Raw genomic sequence first — 13,780 nt, forward strand, 5'->3', positions numbered from 1 at the left:
TACATCAATGACATTTCAGATGCATTAAATGGTTTCAAAGCTAATCATTGATGAGAACTTTTGGAGGAAGTTATTAAGTTAAAATGAAGAGAATTTTTTAAATTCTCATATCTTTGCCATCTGTCCTGTTTATCCCATCCTACTTTGGCTAGTAAGCAAATATATAGAGCATTAATGTAGATGTATCTTTTTTAAAATAGTCTATTGGATTAATCAGTTTTTTTTATTATAAACATTTGCCCTTGTCAATGATTTTGCCACCTTCCTGGATCTCTAGAAATTGAATAGGTGAAATTAGGTCTAGTGAGTTGGATTTTGTCAAAAAACAACTGAAAAGGAAAATATATTTGGTTTCAGTTTACTAGAATCATAGGACTAACTCATTCAGAATACGTTAAGTTCTTTGAATTCATATTATAAATTTGAAAATAATGGCAGCCATTGTAAAAAGGCAAGATGTTTAGATTAATTAAAGAAGCAAGGAGAGAGACCAGTATACAAAGCTAGAATTTTGCAGTCAAATACAATGATTAAAATCTCAGAATCTCCCAAACAGCTCCTCTTTCGAACTATTCTGTGATAGTAAGCATAATCAATGGAAAGTGTACAATTCTTTATAAACTGAAAGTATATTATTTGGAGAGATCTTTGGTCTATATTTTTTTTCAAAAAAATACTGAGTATTTCATAAGCTAGCATAAGAAATTAAAGAAACTTGAAGTTATTAAAAATTACAGTCAGTTCTCCATAAAAGGAAACAAGATGATTCTAAAGGATTTTTAATTTATTATGTTTTAATTTTGAATTCTGTATTATGTGTTCTTTTTTAGTATGTTTTATATGTTCCTTATAATAGGAAGGAAATAAGAATTTATTAAAAGCCTCTTATATGCCAGTCTCAGTGCTAAGTGTTGTACAAATATCATCTTGTTTTTATCCTTAAAACTCTAGTAGGTAAATGTTATTATTATCCACATTTTACACTTGAAGAAACTGAGGCAGACAGAGGTTAAAGGACATGCCCAGGATCACATAGGTAGTAAGTTTCTGAGGTCATGACTGAACCCAAATCCACCTGGCTGCACATCCACAGTTCTATCCTCTGCACCACCTAGCTGCCTTTCATAGTTATAGTAAGAGATTACTATTAATTTAATATTAATTGTAAAGATTTTGAGGAAAGATAGAAATGCATATTTATACTTCTGTGGCCTTTTTCATGTTTCCTTCATCCTGAAATAGTAGAATTATAACATCTTAAGGGCTATTAGAGATCATCTTGCCCAAAATCCTTGCCAAGTATATATGTAGAACAAAGATACTAATGTCAAACTGAAAAACATAATTCTAAAAGTTCCACCCCAGATGTCCACAAAATCACAGAAGTGAAGTCAGCAGACTCTTATTAAGCACCAATTAATTTCTAGGAGAGGTGCTCAATACAATATGCAATTTTTTAAAAAAATCTCTCCTTTAAAGAACTAAATTCTAATGGAAGAAACAAAAACACATATATAACTATAGGCAGAATAAATATGAAAAGAATTAATATAAATGAATCCAGAGTAGTTATATACAATGTAGAGGGAAGGTAAAAGCAATTATCAGAAAAGTTTTCCTATAGAGGTTGGTCCTTGAGCTGTGCCTTAAAACAAAAGATGGATTCTTTGAGGGGATAAAAAAAGTATGCATTTCATCTTGTAGGATAACCTGTTGTTGTGGTGGTAGTGTTCATCCTTCATTTTTGAAGAAGACCATGACATCAGAGAAATGATGACATGACTTGCACAGGACTTTATTTTGAATGAGGGAGGGCTATGCAAGGTCAGCAACCTCACTTTTTCCTCCTGAGCTACCTGGATCCAGAGACCAGATAACTAGTACAAAGATAAAGTGCCATTTGTGAAGAACAGTGGGAAAGCATAGAGTGCTGTATTAAAGAGTGTGTGAAAGGTACTAATGCAAAATGAGACTAGAATGATGGATTAGGGTCAGGTTGTGAAGGACATTAACAACTAAACAGAAGGGTTTGTATTTTATGGCATTTAATGAGTCATGGAGTTCTTTGAGTGCCATAGTTAGATATGCATTTAAGGAAACTCACTTTGGCATCTGTCTGGAGGGTGGACAAGAATAAAGAAAGACATAAAGCAAGGAGAAGTAATAGGAAGCTGTTGTAATAATCCACATGAGAAATGATGAGTTCTGAACTAAAATGATGATTATGTGGATAGACAGAAGGAATCTGATGCATGCAATGTTGCATAGGTGGAAATGCTAAGATTTGGGAAGCGATACTGAGATTATGAACCTAGGAGACAGACAGTAGGATGATACCTTCACAAATGACATGGAAGTTTGGAAATGGGGTGAGTTTGGGGAAAAGAATAATGAATACAGTTTTGGATTTGTTGAGTTTGAGATATCCAACAAGGAGTTGGTGATGCAGGACTGAATTGCCGGGGAGAAGTGGTGCTATATTTATGAATCTGTGAGTTATTTTCAGTTATGAGGATTAATCCTGGGAACTGATAACTTTCTAGAGAGACAGGAAGGCACAGACACAGAGATAGACAGGAAGAAACAGAGAGACACACACACAGAAACAGAAGGACAGAGACAAAATAGTACCTAGAAAAGAACATTGGGGAACACCCTCAAAAGTACAATGTAGATGACACATGAAGGTGGAGCAGAAATACAAGAAAAAAAAATCAGAAGAGAGTAGTGTCATGGAAACAAAGGAGAGAGTATCCAGAAGGAGAGGGTGACCAACAAAGTCAAATGTAGGAAATAGGTCAAGAGGGAGGAAGGGAGGAAGACAGAAAAAAAATCTGATTAGACAATTGAAAGATCATTGATAACTTTGGACAGAGCAGCTTCAACTGAGTGATGAGGTTAGAAGACAGAATGCAAAGGGCTAAGGAGTGAGAAAAAATGTGACAGCATTATTATATAATTTCTTCTTCTATAGTAGTTCCAATATTTGGCAGATCATCTTTCTAGTCCTGACTAGACCAAAAATATCACAAGATTTGATTTTCTTATACATTATTGGAACCTTCATAAGCCAGCAAACTAGATTAATTTACCTCTCAATTAATTCCATGGGTAAAGACTACTTCACTAAGATGTCACACTTTGAACATGATGAAAAGTTCTATACCTATATAGAAAACAGTTACACATTGCCAAATCTTTTATACTAGTTTTCTACCAAGTCTTTTCTGATTCCAAAAAGCCACTCACATGTCCTTGCTGTGTCTATAATATTGATATTACCTTATCTAATTCTAATAATGATCCAATCATCTAATCTAAACATGTTGGGGTCATTTTTGACTCTGAAAACTCCCCACTTTCAATTAGTCAGTAAATCTTGCTGGCTAATCCTTCATTAGCATCCATTCTTTTTTTTCCGTCCCTACTGCCATCATCCTGTGTCAATTCTCTATCAATTAAGATCTAGACTATTCTATTAACCTTCTAACCCTACCTAAAGTCCCTAGTTTAATCTTTCTAAAGTACCATTTGATTATTTAACTTCCCTGCTCAAAGACCTAAAATGGTTTCACATTGTTCCCTGAATTAAAATTCATTTACTCTGCTAAAATAGTTTGGGGAAGAGTTGATGAAGGCCTGATATTAGGTTGAGATTGTGTGGTTGAATGTAGCACATTAGATGGTGGATATATTGGGACAATGGAACTGACAGAATGTCAATTTAAAAGCCAGATGCATTATGGATCTAGTGCCTGACTCTTATTGAGTGATTACAGCATCTTCACCCTAGAATTTAAATACTAAACACCAAGGCCATTCTGGGGGTAATGCCAAGCTCTCTATGATACTCAGTCAGCTGGTTACCTCTATCTTCTGTCTCTTTTTCTTTTGTAGATAGCAATTCCTTTCATTAGAATAAGGGTATATTAAAAGTGTGTATTTGTGTTTGTGAATTTTACCAAGTACCTCCTGAGAAAATTTCATCCTCTTTTTGCTTCTACAAGTAGGTAAAATACTTCACCACTCTCAATGTTCACTTCCCTCCTGGGAACTCTGGTTGCTCACTCACTCTTAGTGGTGTTTCTCTTTCACTTTGTCTTGGCACTGGTCCCAACCATCTCTTTGGGATCCTTCTCTTCCCATCCTGTCATGTGTCACAGCCACCCAACCTTTGGTTCTGCTTCTCTGTTCTGCATATGCCACAACACTCCGGAACCATACTTTTACCCATCTCAACATTGTTTCTACTCAAGGAGCCTCACTATTTTAGCGTTGTCATGGGAAAGCAGATACAAAGGTAAAAGAAAGTGCCTTCCATGTCAGTGACCACTTTTTCTACTCCATCTCTTTCTGTTCTTCAGAATCCTACATCAACATATTTGGTAATTTGGTACATCTTCCCCATCATCCCTCAAGGCAATATCCTCCTTCTGCCTGAGGAATTCAGAGAAATGTAACCAAAAAAAAAGACATGTGAAGTGATGCAGTACAAAGAAGAAAAAAAAAATCAAGGGAACATTGTGCCCAATGATTATTATAATATTAATGACAGTAACAAAAAGATCAGTCAACTGTGAGGATCTATTAAAAACACTCCAGATCCTAGAGAACTGATGAAGAGGTAAGCCTTCCTCCTTTCAAAGAAGAGGCAGAATCACTACTGTACAATTTCTTACACATACTGAAACTTGGGTCACCATCAGGTGGGTTTAAATAACATTTCCTCCCCTTTGTGATAAGTATTCTATGGTGGTAAGGTGAAGTGAGTGGCAATGATTAAGTAGAAATAATTATCACACAAAAACAAAGAGCAATGATAATACTTTTTTTTATTTGAAAAAAGAAGAAAACACAAAACTTGAACTTTTTTTCAAAGTAAAAGAAAGCATGAAAAAAATGTACAGTGGTTGATTAGTTTTTTAAAAAAACACTATTTTGCAGCCATTTTTTTAGGGTGGGGATCTACTTTTAGACCAGAACAGATCACTTTGGAAAGGCAGGGCAATACCAGTTATTCTCCTCTTACCTTACCAGGTTTTTCTAAGGGAATTATTGAAAATTCTTCAACCCTGGACTGGTTTGGTAAATCACAACAAATATATCTTAGTTGTATTATAAATTAAATCTTTTTAATTATGACTTGATGGACATTTCCAAGTATTCCCTAAATCTCTCCCTGATTTTAAATATATGTGCATCCATATTATCCCCTCAGATAAATATATTGATGTTTGTGTATATGTATGGGAGAGGAAGCTAGAATTATCTTTCAAAGAACATATTACTAAAATATAGAATCACAGAAGTTTAGTGAAAGATTTCTATTACTACGGAATATTTTTGTGAGAATGCTAACATGACATCTCTTATAATTTCCAGTAAGGCAGTCCTTCCAGGAGAATCTTTTCTTATCTTTTGGCTCCCATGAGTATTTGTTTGAATGTCCAAAAGTCAGAAGATGAGAATTAGAATAATTTATCCTTTATTATGTTCATTCCTCTCCTTTCTTAAACTGGTATTTTAAGGAATGTAAGAAAAAAAGCCTAGGTAGGAAATTTTTTGGAATCAGGGTATTCTCTCCAAATTCACCAGAAAACAAATTTGTAAGCACTTTTAATGACATAACTTCCTTTAGTCCATTATTATTTCATTTAATAAATATTTATTAACATACCATCCTGTTTTCTTAATTTCAAAGTCAAAAATTCATGCTTTACATTCCTTACAAATCTATTGTAAATCAAAAAGATGATAAAAACACATGTAATGGATGAATTGAGCATTTGTTTTTTTAAACTATAATTAGTAAAAATCAAACTAAATTGGTTATATAAAATTTAAGTAGAAGAGATCCTCAGAAACAGAAAACTCTTCATAGCAAATTTATAGAACAATGTTTAATGTGAGTTGATACTTAGTTCTTCCTAGTAACATGTTTTGATCCTTTTTGATCACAGTAATAATACACTTTGAAACATTGCTCTGTGGGATGTAGTTAAAGCTTATTTGAGCTTTGGAAACTACTGGCACTTTCCTGGGGGAAAATATCAGAACATTTTTATTTTTATCTCACTCACTCCAGAAGACTTCATGGAGAATAGTATCCACCAGTGATGTAGGGCGACTGCTGTCACAAATATTACTTGAAAAGACATAGCATAAACAGTCAACACTCTGTAAAGCGACATGGTGAATAAAATGATGCAGTATTAAATGCTCAAGGCTTCCAGAAAGTTTATGCAAATCATGCAGTTAATAGATCTTGTCATTAACCTTTGGAGAAAATATAACAAAGTAACAGGCAAAGGAAAATATCCACATTGCCTTTTTTCCATAAAAGTGGCACTGCTTAGGCATCACCTTATGCACGTGTAGATGGATACACAGAAAACGGTTTTTTACTTTTTAAAGAATTCCAGTTTTTCTTTTATTATGTTTAGAAGAAAAGACTCTATAGTTAAGTGAAAGGGATCTCAGAGATCATCTAAACTAAACAGTATATTGCTACTATTTTTTTTTTTACTGTGTTGTTTCTTTTTCCACCTTTATTCAGATGCTTCTAAAGATATAAAATATACCACCTTCCAAAGCAGCCCATTCCATTCTGGTAGAGCTGGGAGGAAATCATTCTTTCTATCAAGCAAAAATTGTCTTTCTGAAACTTTCACGTGCTATCCTTATGTCATTTGTTGCCAGTCAGTTCTGTCTGACTCTTTGTGACCCATCTGGGATTTTCTTGGCAAAGACACTGAAGTGGTTTGTCATTTCCTTCTCCAGCTCATTTTACAGATGTGGAAACTGAGGGAAATAGGATTAGGTGACTTGCCAAGGTCACATAGTTAGTCAGTGTCTGAGGTCAGATTTAGACTCAGACTTTCCTGACTCCAAGCCTACCATTCTCCATTGTGCCACCTACCTGCCCCCTTCCCCAAAATAGAAATTAAGCCTACAGCACCAGATATTCCCAGGCAGTCTCCCATCCAGGTAATAACCAATCCCAATCCTGCTTATCTTCTAAGATCAGATGAGATCAGCTTGCCTCCAAGCAAATAATATCTCATCCAAATTCACCTTGATAATACTACAAATAATTGATGAAAATTATCTTATCCTCTTCCCATCCCCCTATCAAACACAGGAGTAATAGTTATATCTCAGCAAGTGTGAGAGTCGGGAAAGATCAAGAAAATATTTTCATTGAATTTATCCTAAAGTGCTTAGGACTTGAAACCTAGAGGCGAAACCTTGGTATGTGACACACTTGAAAATGCTGCCCTTAATTCTTCCCTACATTCAGAATATCACATTTTAGTATTTTAAAAAATGGAAAAAAAGCAAAGTTTTCATGATATGCTTTGTTGAACCTAAAGGATCTAATGAGCACAGACCAGAAAAAATCCAGAACAGTTTTTCATTCCCTGTTCTTCCCATATTCTTGCATCTGTAATGTGTCTTTTACAATTTTATGCCAGTTTCTGTGGTGAAAGATCCATTCTCCAACATGTGAAAATATGCACTAACATGTATTGTTATATTCCAGTATGTTAACATTTACTATTAACACTTTTGATAGTATGTGCAGAGAAACTCATACACACAGAGAAAGTCAGTAGCTCAGGTTAACGTTCATTTTTTATGTATTTCCTTATAATTTAAACATTATACAATGGTCCTGGTAGTGGACTGCATGTCTATTACTCTAGACCTAACTTAACAAACTTCGGTAAGTCTTACTATCAAAAGTTTGATTGCTAAGTGATATAGGTCTACATCATGAAACTCACAAACTCATGAAACCATTTGATAAACTCATGAACTCATTTACTAAATGGAACTTATGAAACTGTTTACTAAAACATGGAGCAATGTAAATTTCATCAGTGAAGGGAATACCCCATTAGGGGAACCATTAATGCTAGAAATAAATAATGTACAACTTCCAACATCCCTACATAAACTCCTTGAGTATATAGTACTAAACATTTTTGTGACATAAGATTATCAATAATTTTATATATGTTTCTGAAATGAAGGACTTTTTTGAGGTGGGGGGGAATCTAGAGTGGTTATGTGACCCTGGACAAGTCACTTAACCCTTTTTGCCTCAGTTTCTTCATCTGTAAAATGAGTTAGAAAAGGAAATGGTAAACTACTCCAATATCTTTACCAAGAAAACCCCAAATGGGATCATGAAATGTCAGACACAACTGAACGAATTGATCAAATCACTGTATTTTTCAACTGGTTATAAATTTGAAAACCCATGTTACTGAGAATTTTCCTTCTGAATTCAATGTTTTGGCTTTCTATTTTAATATCATTTAACAGGTTTTCTTTTAAAGTTTTTTTTAAATTTTATTTTCACTTTTCAACATTCACTTCTCCAAAATTTTGAATTTCAAATTTTCTCCCCATCTCCACTCTCCTGCCAGCCCAGGACAGCATATATTCTGATTACCCTTTTCTCCAATCTGCCCTCCCTTCTACCACTCTCCACCCCTGCTTTATCCCTTTCCCTTCTATTTTCCTGCAGAGCAAGATAAATTTCTATACCCCATTGCTTATATGTCATTTCCTAGTTGCATGTAAAAATGTTTTTTTTAACATACATTTTTAAACCTTTGAGTTCCATAATCTCTCCCTAGCCCCCAACCCATCCACCCTCATTGAGAGGGCAAACAATTCTATAAAAGTTGTACATGTGTAGTCATGCAAAACACTTCCATAATAGTCATGTTATGAAAGACTAACTATATATCCCTCTCCTGCCCTCCATTTATTTAGTTCTCTCTTTTGAACTAGCCATCTATCAAAGTGTTTGCTTCTGATTACCCCTTCTCCCAATCTGCCATTCCTTCTATTATCCTCCATCCCCTTCCCCTCTGCTTTCCTATAGGGTAAGATAACCTTCTATACCATATTAGGCGTATATCTTATTCCCTGCTGAAACTAAATCGAATGAAAGGAAGGCTGACCTATTCCCTCTCATCTTCCCCTTCCTCCCCTCTGTTGTAAAAGTTCTTTCTTGCCTCTTTTACGTGAGATGATTTATTACATTCTACCTCTCCCTTTCTGTTTCTGCTAGTACATTCCTCTCAACACTTAATTTATTTTCTAGATATCATCCCTTCATATTCAGCTCACCCTGTGTGCTCTCTCATATATATACATATATAAATATATATGTGCATGTATGTATGTATGTATGTATGTATGCATGTACACACACACATGAACACATATATTCCTTTCAACTATCCTAATACTGAAAACGGTTTCATGAGTTGCAGATATCATCTTCCCATATAGGATTGTAAACAATTCAACTTTAGTAAGTCCTTTATGGTTTCTCTTTCTTGATTACCTTTTCATGCTTCTCTTCATTCTTGCGTTTGAAAGTAAAATTTTCTTTTCAGCTCTGGTCTTTTCTTCAAGAATGCTTGAAAGTCCTCTATTTTATGGAAAGACCATTTTTTCCCCTGAAGTATCATACTCAGTTTTTCTGGATAGGTGATTCTTGGTTTTAATCCTATCCCTTTTGACCTCTGGAATATCATATTTCAAATCCTCTGACCTCTTAGTGTAGAAGTTGCTAAATCTTGTGTTATCCCAATTGTGTTTCCACAATACTTGAATTGTTTCTTTCTGGCTGCTTGTAGTATTTTCTCCTTGACCTGGGAACTGTGAAATTTGACTAAAATATTCCTAGGAGTTTTCTTTTTGGACTTTCAGGAGGTGACTGGTGGATTCCTTTCCCTAATAAGATACTTCCTATTGTCTTCTATTTTTTTATTCCTTTGGTTTTGTTTTATAATTTCTTGATTTCTGACAAAGTGATTAGCTTCCATTTGCTCCATTCTAATTTTGAAAGTATTATTTTCTTCAGTGAACTTTTGGACCTCTTTTGCCATTTGGGTTAGACTAATTTTAAAGCTGCTATTTTCTTCAGCATTTTTTGGGTCTCCTTTAGCAAGCTAACTCATTTTTCATGATTTTCTTACATCACTCTCATTTCTCTTCCCAATTTTTCTGCTACTTCTCTTACTTGATTTTCAAAATTCTTTTTGAGCTCTTCCTTGACCTGAGACCAATTCATATTGTTCTTGGAGGCTTTGAATGTAGAAGCTTTGACTTTGTTGTCTTCTGTTTGTATCTTTTGATCTTCCTCATCACCAGTGACATAAGAAAATGTCTGAGAAAGTATGAATCTATAGTCTGTTTCTTTTTTCTCTGTTTGCTCATTTCCCCAGCCAATTATTTGACTTTTGACATTTGTTATGTGAAGAGTTCCCAAAGCAGCCTCTGCTTTAGCAGATCCACTCTCAGCCAGGTGAAAGACCCTTCTCACTGACCTTCTAAGCTGTCTTTGGTGTTTGTGGGTTGAGAAGTCTGGAAACCATAGTAGCTGTCAGCCATTCAGTTCCCTAAAGCCTGCTCCAGCTCCATCCATGTCAGTGTTCTGCTTCTAGCCTGGTGCAATAGACTCTTCCTGTTGACCTTCCAGATTGTTTTGGGCTGGAAATTTGTTCAGTCTGTCATTTTGTGGCTTCTGCTGCTCTAGAATTTGTTTAGAGTCATTTTACTGGGGTATTTGAGGGGTTTGGGGGAACAGCTCTAGCTGGTCCCTGATTTTACTCTACCATCTTTGCTGTCAGAAAGTATTATACCATTTTCATTTCCATTCATTTAAAATTTTCTATTATATATTTAAGTATAAAGACTAGAAGCTAAGACAATACACATACACAATATACCTGGTTAAGTATAAAATGGAAATCGAATTTTCCTTCCTCTATAGAATCTTAAACATATGTGTGTATATGTGTGTGTGTAATAGAATCTTAAAAATATGAATTATAGCATAATACATAATACTGAGGTTAAAACTCTTATTTAGTTTTCTGGATCAAAAAGGGCCTTATTGGTAGGATGGATATTACATACTGTCTTATTCACATTAATTTACCACTGAAGAAACTGACTCATAGAGCTTAGTTTAATTTGCTAGAGACCAGTCACAGAAGGACTAAGGAAACCATTTGACAATCTGAACAGAATTATGACTATCATACCAAATGACTTATTATTAATGATCATTGTTATTCTTTGGTATTCATCAGAACTTAAAAAAAGTTTTTTTTAATTGAAATGAATTTACTGAAAGTTGACCAGTTCATTGGACAGACAAACTGCTCAGTCTGAATTTACCCCTCAATGTAGTCAAATTAAACCATGGTCATAGGGTTAAAACTGTGTAGGCATAGACTTATGTTTAGAGATGATTTTGTAGGTAAGAAAGTTTACTAAATTAAAAACAAACTGTTGCTAAAGCTGGAAATTTTTCATGAAGATGAATCCCATGTAATTTGTCAACATGACACTGACACTTGGGCTTTATATTTATATTTTTGCTGTAAAGGGCTCAGTGGTTGTATTTCTTTTTTGTAGGGTTCATATATGACTGTTGGTTTAATTGCAGCAGCAAAGATTCATACTAGGAATTGTCTTCACATTCTTCAAAGCAATTTAAAGTTTTATTGATGGAACTCCATGAAAAATTGTGTGCTGAGCAAACTACCAAACTTTATAGAAAACGCTAACCCAATTAAAACTAGAAAAAGCAAATGTACTCATAGAATTTGTAAAAGTATAGCCAGATATTATTGAATCTCTGAGGGAAATAAAAGGTAGTGCTCATCTTTTCCAAGTCTTTTGCTAGGTGAAATGAGGATATTTGAATTTGTTTATGCAAAGTGGTTTCCCAATAATTTAGGAAATGTGAGTCACTGGCATCATTTTTTTTAGGAATTTGATTTGGGGTCTTAAGTACTGTTTAGAGAGTCAGCTATTGAAATAGTCTCAAAAGAAAATCGATACAGTAGATCAATTTCTCAAGTACTTTGTAAAAGCAGCAGACAGATGTGAATTTCACTTGACAAAGAATGTAGGACCACTAAGTCAAAGATATGTCAACACACTACATCTTGAAAGAAAAAATACATATATAGATTTTAACTTAGAGAGGATGAAATGAGCACATTGCCCCATCTAAGCACTGATCACTCACAATTGAGTTCAGCCAAGGACTCACACAAGAGGTTTCCAAAGTGTACTATTGAATTGGGACTGGAACATAACCATAAGCTACTGTCTTATTGAGATCTGAACATGGGATTTTGATGCCATGAAAGAATCAATAGGTAAACTATTCAACACATTACCCAAGTTTGAGAATTAATAAATCTAGATAGGTTCTCAAAAATTCTATTTGTCAACTCTTGAGCGTAAGGTGATATTGGGTATCTGCCTATTTAAAATGGACCTTACTTTTAATACTAAGGATCTGATAGAAAGCTTTCCAACACATACATCATCATTAATTATTGTAATGAGAAAATGCATATTATTTATACATATATATGTATATATATGTAATGTGTATATATTATATATAATCTATTCTCTCTTTTCTCTCTCTTCCTGTGTTTCTGTGTCTGTCTCCCTTTACCCTTTCCCTCCCTTTGTTTCCCATTCCCATCTCTCTATTTTTTTCTCCCCCCCTCTGAAAAAGAAGGAACAAAAATATAGGCTTTGATTCAAGATGAAGAATAAAGATTTTAATATTTGAGAAAACTTACAGTAAAATGTCAGAATCTGTCATATCTAAGTAATAGAATATCTAAATTAATGAAATATTAGCATGAATTAAACAAATCACATATACCACTTGTAAGTTACTGATTCTCAAAAGTTAAAATTTAATAAAATATACAAGGCATTAAAACTCTACTGAAGGTAATTTAATCTTTATAAATCAGAATCTTAAATTTCCTGAGGTCGAAATCATGGACACTGAGTTTCATTTAACTATGTGGCAGGGAAATTCTAGTTAATAGAACTTCAGGAGATAAAGTGTTGGAAAAATTACTTTTAGCTTGTTTTTTTCTTCAAGAAGTATATGTAACATGAATTCTGAGGATTTGGTTTTCTTATAGTGTCTGACAGGAAAGCTCTAACACCATTCTACCATGAATCTATAATTAAATGCTTTCTAGACACTGGATGTGAAGTTTAAAATTTGATATAAATATATAAACATATGTTGAAATATAAATGTATGTATATATTTAAACACATTAAATATATCTAAAATATATCCATTTATGTACATGTATTTTAACTCATGAAATCATCAGTTGATATTTTCCTCAAAGTTGTTAAATTTCAACATGTAAATTTTCATGTTCCCCTTGAATTTTTTTTTTTAGGGTTCATGTAATTTCTAATTTCTCTTCCTGACTCCTAAGCAGGCCTTACTTTCATTGTACATTATAGATGTAAACCAGTTGCAAACCCTTTTCCACTAGGGCTTTAGAGTTAGGTGGCTGCTACAACTCATGTTCTTGGCATTCACATGATGTAACCAGATCACTAGAGTTGATCACCGCTGTCCACCTTCTGCTTCTGAAGTCAAAGAGTTTCCAATTATAATAATGAACAAACAAAGGCTTTTTCTTGGTCAAAGCAAGATGTGCTTTGAAATTGCCCAGAGGAAAATGTTAACTTAGTGTCTTTTAGACAACTATATTTAGAATTTGACAATAAATTTGCTACTGTGTGTGAGTACTTAAAACTAATTTTCAAGAATGTTTGTGAATCTATTTGGGCTACTTTAATTTGCATCCACTTTAAATGCTTAATGAATTGAATTCTCCACTTCCATATCTAGTCGGATGCCAAAGATCCCCATTTCTCCCTTCACAACATGTTTCCCATC

The 13,780-nt window shown here is 34.1% G+C and overlaps 1 protein-coding gene across 4 annotated transcripts in view; it reads left to right on the plus strand.

Annotated features, from left to right (window-relative positions):
* The window catches only part of TENM3 (teneurin transmembrane protein 3), a 3,393,579-nt gene that overhangs the window by 1,882,738 nt on the left and 1,497,061 nt on the right, over nucleotides 1–13,780 (plus strand). The window lies entirely within an intron of this gene.

The sequence above is a fragment of the Notamacropus eugenii genome, chromosome 7, assembly GCF_028372415.1.
Source record: "Notamacropus eugenii isolate mMacEug1 chromosome 7, mMacEug1.pri_v2, whole genome shotgun sequence".
Classification (NCBI taxonomy): Eukaryota; Metazoa; Chordata; class Mammalia; order Diprotodontia; family Macropodidae; genus Notamacropus; species Notamacropus eugenii.